Below are 11,387 nucleotides of genomic sequence, written 5' to 3'. Positions count from 1 at the left end.
AATCAAATCGATCTATCCAAACAACATCAATCAATCAATCAAGTCCCTATTTATCATACACGTGCATTAAACACGTTAAATCTAATCATCAAAGTAATTATAGCTTTTGCATCTATAAAACATCAATTTTAAAGCATATGCGCTATCCTATTGAGCAAAAGCGCTAAACTAAAACATATGCGCTATCTTATTGAGCAAAAGCGCTAAACTAAAGCATATGCGCTATCCTATTGAGCAAAAGCACTAAAACCAAGCATATGCGCTAACTTTTTTAACACACTAACCCTACGCACGAATGCATGAAACACACAAAAGCGCTACAACACAATGCATATGCACTAACAAACAATTCAAAAGCACTAATTTATGCACATGCACTAACATCCTTAACATATGTGCTATCCTAATGAGCATATGCGCTAAACCTAATGGCATATGCGCTAAATCTAAATGAAAAAGCGCTAACCTAATACCAAAAATTGCAAAATAAATTCAAAAATTCAAAAACGCGCCTAAAACATGAAAAGTTGCACGACAAGTTGAAAACAAAGCTCGAGATAAGATACATACCGGATACCCATACTCGGGAGGTTGTTGATATTGTCAAACATGCTCAAATCGATGGTTCTCCACAAGAATCACCATTTCTCCACCTCACCAAGAATTTTTTTTTTCACAAGTTGACAAGGATAACAATGAAATTAAAATTAACCTTGGTAAGTTTTATATTTACTATTTGAAGAGTAATCAATGCTATTCAATGGGGCAATTTAATTTGTTTTTTTACAAATGAATTTAATTGACTGAATTTTTATCAATTATAATGAGATCAATCTTTCAAACCAAAGTTTTCAACAAATTCACAATCAATCTCCTGAGGGGGCATACAATCAAGATTTTCATCTCTATCAGGTGCATTGTCAAGACTTGATTTAATCTTTGAAACAATGTTGTCTTGACATCATTTCAAAAAGGGGCAAAATGTATACACATAAAAATGGCTCTGAGCAATTAAATAAATATTTTATATTTATTTAATAACTATTCTTCTATTAAATTGTTAATTTGAAAAGATTAATTTATTTAATTCATTTCATGTCTTTCTATTAATTAATTTAATTGAAATAATTTATTAATTAATTCATCTATCATATTCTTCTAATTAATTAAATATCTAATATTTAATTATCCTTTTAACCAAGTTAATTAAATATATAATATTTAATTATCTCCTCCAAACAATTAAATATCTAATATTTAATAGTTATTCTCCTATCCTATAGTCTCAAATATTAAATTATTTCCTAAATTATTTAATCCCTTATCCAACTCATCCTCCCATCTCCACTTCATCTTCCCTTTGCCAACTCATCAATCATGTGGCTAAGGAAATTAATATTTTTTAAATATTAAATCATCATTTATCTTCAACTTCCAAATTTAATGAATATTGTGTACGTACACATATTTCATAACCATTTCCTATATTCTCTCCAACACCCCCTACATCTTAGGAAGGACTTGAGTCCACTTGTCCTTTCATGCCTAAATTTTCTCCAACCATCCCTAGATTCCCTCAATCAGCAACCCGGTCAAGGTGAGATGAGTGACACTTGTCTTCTCCTTCCCCCTTTCTCTCAACCTTCACCTTTGCTCACAACCATCCAAATCTACAGATCTGATCACGACCATTGATCTAAGCCACATCATCTTATCCTCTCAAGGTCTATAAAATCAAGAGCTTCAGTTGAGAGAGAGTTAGACTTCAAGAGACTTCAAGTGCATTTCCAAGCAAATAATTTGTAAAACTTATGCATCCGTGAGTTTTAATCTTGAAGCAAATAGCATAATCATTTACCATAAGCATTTTAACATAATCATGTATTATTGCATATCATAGCATTTGTTAACTACTAGTTATTAGTCCATTCTTCATATGCCAAATTGGAAGCTATCAGTGCATTATCTGAGAGCACACCATCTGCAACCAGGAACAGTGGAGTTAGAACACAATGAGACATAAACCATGAAAGTAATATTAATGTTTTTATTTCATATATATTTCATGTAGTTTCATTGGATGAGTTTGGATTTACTATAGCATTTCCATTTGTATTTTGTGAAATGAACTTGTTGCAGGTAGCATTCTGAGGATGAAATTTAAGTCGACACAATATGTATAAAACATGGTTATGGAAATTATTTATTTGAATTATTGATGTTATTGCATTGATATTTATGTATAGATTATGTTATTTATAGTGTTGGTATGTTTTGTATATGTAGAGCCATGGTTCAATTTAAGTATAAGTAAGAATAAATATTAAAAATTAACCTAGTCTTATATATAAACATTTTTCTTTATCATGATAGTCATAGATAGAATTAGATCAAAGGCTAGAAGAGTTACAAATACCACTAATGGAAATGAAAGCGAATCTATATAGATGCATTTACCATGGAAAGAATAGCTAAAATGTTCAATGAACAAAATTGACAATATTGTAGCCATGGAAATAACATACATAGAAATGATGGCGTGGATGATAAAAATTGTGAAATTGTAAAATAAGAACAATAATAGTCAAATTATCTAAAATCTTACAATTTAATCAATCACTCAATACAAAATGAAATTAATGTAATCAAATGGAACAATCAAAATAATTACACCTTCACATGATTCTATATTGCTCAATTATATGTATTTGAAGTAGTAGATATGTGGGTTGCTCTCTTAATTAGAAATAACCTTTATAGTACAATTATGGATGATCGCAAGTTCAAAATAATGATATGAATTCTCAAAGATTGTGGAGGATTTGATATGGTGAATGCTAGTTGTAGACACCTAAAATTAATCAAATCAATATTTAATCAACTTAAGCTTGTCAACATAATTAATTGATTTAATTGTGTTATCCTTATTCTTCTCAGTGTTAATTAAATCTAATTTAATTAATCTTGTCACTTTTGTCCAATAATTAATTTGTCAAATAAATTAATTATTTCTCTATTCTTCTAAAGTCACCTCAACCATTAAGTCTTCTAAATCCCACTCAGATAATTAATTTTAATTAATTAACCTAGTCATGTGATTCCTACAAATCACTTTTCCTAATCCCCATTTAGCCTAATTAATTCTTCTAGAATCTCTCATAATCCCACTTATCATTATTCTCCAATTTTTAATTCCCCCACTCATGTCACATCAATCTTGAACCTCTCAAAAAAATCAAATTTCTTTGAATACCCCTATGCATCCTCACTTTGAAATTCAAATTAATTTTCCCGCCTCTTCCCAAGGAATTTTATATTCCTTTTTATTTCTCCAATGCATCCTTGATCCATGTCCACTATCTTGAATCAATCTTAGCCTTTCATAAGAAAATCAATCTCGACCCTCCATTGGCCTCCTCCAATCTATAAATTGGAGCATCTTTCCTTCTCAAACGAGGGGGGGGGTCTTCCATTCTTCTATCCTTATGCTGCTAAATTCTCCTCTCATATCCTTCTATCAGATTCTTATCACTTCTTCATAATCGTCTATCAAATCCTTGTTATCTATATCCATTTATCCATATATTCAAAGCCAAATCCTTAATCCATCTATCTTGTTGAGCATTTGAGAGCAATCCACATCCACAACAAGCAAAGAGCAAATCAAGTGGAGCATCAAAGGGGCGCCTTCACTTCATCAAGCTCAATCTGAAGAACAAGTGGAGACTTCTCAAGGTATAATGGTGTTTGTTGTATTTGTTTGATGTTTTATGCATATTTCCATTCAAACTAACCATTTTCCTCCTTAGACATCTTTCCCTTGGTTCGTTCTGGCACACCTGGTGGGACCCACGTCCCTAAATTTGACAATTTTGTGAATTTTTTGCAAGTTTTTAGTTGTAGGTGTCGAAATAGCATGAGCGCCTACACTCCAACACGAGAAACACAGGATCAACACAGGAAATAGGGTCTTTGGCGCGTGTGCACGCGATTTGAATTTGAATCTGTCTAACCCACCTTTTTGCAGGTTTCTCGATCAGTGTGAGCGCTTCAAGAATAGCATGTCTGCTTAGAACATTCGTCCATTCACTTTCCTATTCTTGTTTTTACACATTCTACTTTTTGTTTTTTTAATCAGTCATCTAAAAACACATAAAAAGGCCAAATAACTTAAAAATAATATTTTTTTAGCTAATCTCCTTATCTAACCTTTTTTTTTTTTCTGGAAGTGCCACTTTAGTGCGAGCGCTCTCAGAACATCCCACTCATTTTCAAAAAATTGAATTTTCAAATTTTTGCTCACCTACTTTTTTTGTTTTGGTGTGAGTGCACACATTTCAGTGCGAACGCCATTTGAACAACGTGATCGACCGCATGTATAATCTATGTTTTTCTGAAATTTTTACACTTCTCTATATTTCCTATTTTTGGCTTTCTAACCCCATTGCAATGCGTACGCAAGCATTTAAGTGCCTGCACAGGTGCTTCAACGTGAGTGTCTGCAAAACAACGCAAGCGTTGTTTTTGCAGAATTTTGCCTATTAACCAGATTTTTGAGTCTACTAATCTGTTGTTTTTGCAGGTTGCCTAAGGAGATACAAACAAACATTGTGTCTTTTTAATCATTTTCTTAGGCATTTAAATATTATTGGGTAAAACAACCACTTGTTTTGTGTGTTTGAGAAAAGCGTAGAGGTAGGAGAGTATGCTCTTGTCTATATAGACAATCATAAATCCAGACCCTTGAAACTTTTCTAGTTTGCTTGCACATTTTTTACTTTAAGCAAGCCCGCCCTCCCAATTTGGTGAGAGGGGAACGACCTAAGTGAGTACGGCTAAAACCCAATCATTCCAACTCACTATAATAAATATGCCTTTTGAGATGAAAATCTCAGAGGATGGAGCTATTTGAGTTTATACTCACATTGAGCACCTTGTAGGGCCCCTTGAGGTCTAAATCATGCTTGCGTGACTACCATTGTGCTTGGTACTTTTGTAGGGATATAGGCCTCAATTGCGCTTGCACGACTACAAAGGGTAGTCTTTGAATGAATACCCTTACTAAAAACCTTACGAATAGAAGCTACCCAGTTCACCTCCGAAAAGTGGATAATCTTTGTGCAAAGGAGATAGTAACTCCCCCAAGAGACTTGCCATATCGTACCCCCATTAGCATTTGGAGTCATCTAATATGACGTTGAGAATCCATTGTGTGAGACTCAACGACCATATTTTGATTAGCTATTGGGTGTGTATTGTGTGAGACTCAATGACCATATTTTGATTAGCTATTGGGTGTGTACCCGAGTCAACAAGCAAAGGTTTTCCTCCTCATCCAACCTCCTAGGATAGCACGTCGTGTGGCCAACGTGTATTCATTGCTTAATATCTCTTGCCATATCCATTTTTCCTTGAACCAATCAATCCTCCCTCTTTCCAAATTCCATCTTGTCATCATCAAATCCCTAATCCATTTTTATTTATCCAAGCAATTCTCCAATCCCCAATCCACTTTCATCCATCCAAACGATCATCCTTCCTCAACCAACATTTTGTCCAAATCATCCATTTGACTTTGGGTAGCCTTCCCCTTTCTTCTTCCTATTATCTATCCATTCTTCCATAACCATTCTCCTTCTAATCCAATCAAATCTCCAAAATCCCAATCAATAAATCAATTCATCCTTCTAATCCAGTAATTCAATCACCCATCAATCAATCATCCAATCCTTTAATCCAATCATCCCCCAATCAATCATCAACCCTAATCCAAGGTCAATACCTTGTGAGAGTTTTATTCAAACCTTTATTTTAAATCAAATCAATCATCTTAGCTTGTGTGCTTAGGAAATCATCTCCCCCAAGCATATTTTCTCAATCCTTTTGTGGTTGATCTAGACCACTATCCCTTTATCTCCCCTTTGCTTAGGGAAATAAGTCTATCCTTAGTAGAGGGAGATTTGATCAATCTTCATAAGGTCTAAATTTTACCTAGCTTGGTTGTCACCTTCCACATCATCAATTCCCATCTAAGTCCTAATCTAGGGGATAAGGTGTCATCCAAATCCAAATCCAATCCAATCCAATCCAATCCAATCTAATTCAATCCAATCCAATCAAATCCAATCCAAATCCAATCAAATCCAATCCATCATCATTCGAAGCCAAGTCCTAATCCTCATCTTCATTTAACATCATCTTCATCACCTTTCTCCTCCAAAACATACTCATCCAATTCCAATCTAGTCCCTCATTCTCAATATGGCTACCCGGAATTTCAAGGCTTGATATGAGCAGATGCTCATGGAAGTTCACGAACCACCTCAACCTGCCTACCAAGTCAATCCCATAGCCTCCCATCCATCTATCATATCCCCATCCATTTCATATCAACACACTATATCCAATCCCAATCTATATCATATCTCTTATCCTTCCTCTACCTTTGACAAGGGAAATCCATCTTATTCCCCATCCGTATCTCCATATTATCCCTCATCCATATATATACCTTCATCTCCCCTCCCATCCACATCCCAATCCCCCCTCTTTTTACAACACCTTCATTACCTCTACTCCCCATCCAAATCCTTTACTCCATAATCCTTCAAGCCTTAATCCTAATCCACCAATCCATAATCCCAATCCTCTATCTCATACCAATCCTCCATCTAATCCTAATCCTCCAAAATCCGTATTATCCACATCCTCCAAGTCCATCATTCATGATCTTATCCAAGACATACTATCAAAGGAGACAAAATCCCTAGCTCGAAACAAAGTTGCCAAATCTCCTCAAGTCCTCCATCCACTTCCATCACCTCCACCTCAAAACAAATCCCAATCCCCCACACTTCATGATAATACCATCCCGCCATCTACCCAATTTGAAGCTTCCATATTCTCCTCCATCATACAATCCCCATAACTCCAAACATGCCAAAAGATTGTTCCAACACATGCTAGCATAGTTTTCTCTTTACTTCAAGATCAAAGAATCCATCCATCTCATGATACCTCTCCATATCAAAATACATGTATACCCTCCACTCCATCTAATGATATCATCCCTTCCACTTCCTCTCATGATCATATGATCCCTACATCCAATCCTCTCCCACCATCACATGATCCTCTTCTATCTCATGATCTAATCAGCCCTCCCACTCCATCTCATGATACCCTCCCTAGTCAAGATCAAAGTATCCCTTCATCTCCATGTCATGATCCCAATCCAACTAAATATCTTAATCCTCCTTCCACATCCCGTCTCCCTCAAAATGGACTCGCATCTTGTTCCCAAAATAATAAGGGTCCTCAAGCTAATGATCAAGATGTTGGTTCATCCTCTATTCCTCCTAAATCCAAAAGCCCTTCATATAAAGCAAAATCCCACCATCCCTAATCTTCCACATCCATTTTGGGACCCTATGTTCCAAAGCTAAATCCTCCATTCCTTCCATCCATTTTGGTTCCTTACATCCCTCTATCCACCACCCTATCACCTCAAATAATCCCTAAGAAAGATGACCAAAGACACACTTAACTGAATGTCTCCCAACACTCTCCTTCCATCATCCTACCATCCATAAAATCCCTAAAACCTTCATCCTCATGCAACCATCCCATTGCTATTGGAAGCAAATTCGACACCCAATCTAAAAAGCATAAAGCTCAAAATCTACAAAAATCAAAGAATCAACATGTCCCCTCAGAACGACATGCTCAAAAGAAAAATATGATCCGAAAGAAAGGACAATCCAAAAGGCCGCAAAGGCCCCAAAAGGAAAAAGAAAAAACTATGTGGATTCCTAAGATACTTCTAGAAGTAGAACAATCAAAATTGGCATCCAAACTTGCTAATCCAAAAGCTCCATCCATTCATAAGTCCTCCAATCCTCCATCTTCAAAATCCATTTTGGGTCCTTATGTCCCAAAATCCACCATCCCAACTCCATCATCCCCTTCTATTTTGGGTCTTCATGTCCCAAAATCCACACTTTATCCTCCATCTAATTCAAAACCCTCTCCTCCACTGCTCCACCACCCTTCAAGGTGTGTGCCAATGTTGATCTTCCACAATTTTTTCAAAACCTCATCCATTATCCACCATCCATTTTTCACAATCCCATTCTGTTAGTCCAATCCTTTGAAAATCCTTATCTTCCATCCCCTAACCATTTCATATCCCCAATTATTGTTACCAACATCTATGAGCATATCTCTAGTTTAAAGAAATACTAAGGGATACCATCCATGGAATTAGATGCTTGAGTACTCCCTTCCTCCTTCATGCATCCACTATCCTCCAAATCCACTTATCCTTATATTTATCAATCCAAAAAATACAAAAATACAAAAATACAAAAATCAAGAAAAATACAAAAAAATAAAAAAAATAAAAAAATGTAAAGAAAAATCATTTCATCCAATGGTGAAAACTACTACTTGTGGTGCCTTGGGTAAGTACCATGATGAAAACTTGGTAAACAAGTGTCATGTGTAATCCCCTCATCCTCTTGCACTCTACACTTGGGGGCAAGATTCATCCATGCAATCCTACCATCCACATTCATTATCTTCTATTTGCATCCTATCTAAGTCCACCCTCATTTCCTATCTTTGATCTTGACTATCCTATCCATATCCTCCATCTCATATCCCTCACCCTATCCAAATGCAATCCTCCATTCTTATATTTTGTCTTGATCAAGTTAGAGGCAAGTATATGCATACTTTGGAACACACAAGCCTTAAATCCTCTACCATCCATATCCATTACACATTATACTTCCATCTCATACATCTTTATCCACCATCCTTACATCCTTAAGTCCACTACCTCTAGTGTGTGGCATTGCACTTCTTTGCAGCATAGTCCTTGGGTCTCCATCATCCTACCCCCCACCCCCATCCTTTATTCCTCCATATCCGATCCATATCCATCCACTCAATCCATCTATCTCCTATCCAAGCAATATCCCCCCACCCATCCATTCTCTTACTAATCCTTGGTTCTCCCTTGTCATTGGTTCCAGTCCACCTATCATATATCCACCAATCCACCCCATCCTATCCAATTATATTTTTAATCCAATCCTATCTCATCCAATCATATTCTCCATCTCTTCCAATTCAATAATTAATCCCATCCCCAATCCAATCCTACTCAATCATCCATCCCCCTTTTCATCCTATCTAATCATTCCAATCCATCAAACGGAGCTTTTCCCATCTACCTAAGCTTACATTGACTTGTGCCTAATCCAAACACCCATCCATACTATACTAATCAAATCCAAGCAACAATCCTCTCATCTGCAGACCTCGCGCATCCAACTTGCCTTTTGCCAATCATCAACCTGTATCCAAATCCATCACCTAATCTTGACAAGAGATGTCAGTTGGTCATGTGCATGCTTGATCTTTCTTCTTTGATTTTTATCTTGTGTCCCAGGACTTTACTTGCTCATGACTTCCTTGAACATCCTATATCTTGGTATGTCTTGGTTGGTGTATAATGGGGCATTGTTTTTCATGGTATGGCATGTTTGAGGGTCTTTCTTGTACAAACCTACAACCTTGTATTAGTGTTTATCAACACTTGCATGGTTGTGTGCAAGAGATTCTTGTTTGTCTGAGAGTCAAACCACACTTTGGATCTTCATATCATCCCGATTCTTATAATCAGTGGTGTAGACTATCCATGGCAATATCAAACCTAGGTTTTCTCTCTATATTTTCTCAACAAGAAATCCCATCCATTTATCATTTCTTTATCTCATTTCATTCACAAGACTTCAATCCATCAATTCCTCTTTCCCTCTTCATCACTCTCATTCTTTTATCACCTTGTCTTCTAATCCATTTTGAGACCACACTCATGTTCTTTGAACTCGCATATCCTCTCGAGGGGGCATACAACTACTTCATCATCATCCTTCCTCCTTGTCATCCTTCCTCCTCGTCATCCTTCCTCCTCGTCATCCTTCCTCCTCGTCATTCTTCCTCATCTTATGATTGGGGCATCATGCTACTAGTCCTTATCCTTTTCTTCCACTATGTTTTATCTTCTTTGATATAACATCACTTCATGATGCTATATCAAAGAGGGGCAAAATGTAGACGCCTAAAATTATTTAAATCAATATTTAATTAATTTAAGATTGTCAACACAATTAATTGATTTAATTGTGTTATCCTTATTCTTCTCAGTGTTAATTAAATCTAATTTAATTAATCCTGTCACTATTTTCCAATAATTAATTTGTCAAATAGATTAATTATTTCCCTATTCTTCTAAAGTCACCTCAACCATTAAGTCTTCTAAATCCCACTCAAATAATTAATTTTAATTAATTAACCTAGTCATATGATTCCTACAAATCACTTTTCCTAATCCCCATTTAGCCTAATTAATTCTTCTAGAATCTCTCATAATCCCACTTATCAGTATTCTCCAATTTTTAATTCCCCCACTCATGTCACATCAATCTTGAACCTCTCAAAGAAATTCAACTTTCTTTGCCCCCCTCTTCCCAAGGAATTTTATATTCCTTTTTTATTTCTCCAATGCATCCTTGATCCATGTCCACTATCTTGAATCAATCTTAGCCTTTCATAAGAAAATCAATCTCGACCCTCCATTGGTCTCCTCCAATCTATAAATTGGAGCATCTTTCCTTCTCAAAGGGGGGGGTCTTCCATTCTTCTATCCTTATGCTGCTAAATTCTCCTCTCATCTCCTTCTATCATATTCTTATCACTTCCTCATAATCCTCTATCAAATCCTTGTTATCTATCTATTCAAATCCAAATCCTTAATCCATCTATCTTGTTGAGAATTTGAGAGAAATCCACATCCACAACAAGCAAAGAGAAAATCAAGTGGAGCATCAAAGGGGTGCCTTGACTTCATCAAGCTCAATCCGAGGAACAAGTGGAGACTTCTCAAGGTATAATGGTGTTTGTTGTATTTGTTTGATGTTTTATGTATATTTTCATTCAAAATAACCATTTGCCTTCTTAGACATCTTTCCCTTGGTTCACTAGTAGATTTATAAATGGAAAAATATATTTATCAAGTGGAGATTGATCATGTAATCAATGGAAAATAATGAATGAGATTAGATTATGGCTAAATATATTATTAGTCAACTAGTTGCATGACTTAGTTATTTGGCTACGTGGATTAGTGAAGTGGATGAATGTAAGAGTTTAGTGGATTTAATTGATGAGTGTATTGAGAGTGACTGTGAGTAAACTAATGTGAAGAGAGGTGCATGAGAAAAATTATTGAAATTAAATAAAATATTTTGATTCATGTGCATGATGGAAAAATAAGTGAAATATTTTTATTTATTTATAGAAGAAATAAACCTAGAAAA

This window comes from Cryptomeria japonica, chromosome 5 (assembly GCF_030272615.1).
Source record: "Cryptomeria japonica chromosome 5, Sugi_1.0, whole genome shotgun sequence".
Lineage (NCBI taxonomy): Eukaryota > Viridiplantae > Streptophyta > Pinopsida > Cupressales > Cupressaceae > Cryptomeria > Cryptomeria japonica.
The sequence above is the reverse complement of the archived record's forward strand: the minus strand, read 5'-3'. Positions refer to the sequence as shown.